Source organism: Trachemys scripta, chromosome 9, assembly GCF_013100865.1.
Source record: "Trachemys scripta elegans isolate TJP31775 chromosome 9, CAS_Tse_1.0, whole genome shotgun sequence".
Taxonomy (NCBI): domain Eukaryota; kingdom Metazoa; phylum Chordata; order Testudines; family Emydidae; genus Trachemys; species Trachemys scripta.
The window spans coordinates 104,237,414-104,238,065 of NC_048306.1; positions in this window are offsets into that span (position 1 = coordinate 104,237,414).

Consider the following 652-nt stretch of genomic DNA (forward strand, 5'->3'; position numbering starts at 1 on the left):
TTGTATCCTGGTATTACCATGTCCCATTGATTATCATCAGTTCAGCAAGTTTCTGTGGTGCCTGTTATATCAATATCCTCACACTGTTGCCATTGTTAACAATTACCATATTAACTGGGACTAATTATATTCTCATCCTTTAATTTTTTATTGATTGAATCCCATACCATCTTTTCCATTATTTGGGCTGGGATTTTAATCAGAGTAGTTGACTAAATTACCCAGATCATCCTGATTGCCTTTTTGGAATACTGGCATAACATTAGCATTCTTCAAGTCTTATGGAATTTTCCCAGTATTCCAAGATTTAGTAAAAATTAACATCAATAGGACAGCAATCTCCTCAGACAGCTCTTTTAGAACTCTTGTGTGCATGTTATTCAAACCTGCTAATTTTAAAATGTTAAGCACTAGTAGATACTGCTTAACATCTTCCAGAGTTACTAACGGACTGAGAAGTACTTCCTCGTGCCCAAGTGATGTGAGTAAACCACCCTGCTTCTTTCTAAATAAGTAGACACATATTTATTGAACACTTCTGCCTTTTCTGTATCCTTATTAATAATTTTACTATCTTAATTTAGCAATGGGTCTATACCTTATTACAGGGGTTCCCAAACTTGGTTCGCGGCTTGTTCAGGGTAAGCCCCTG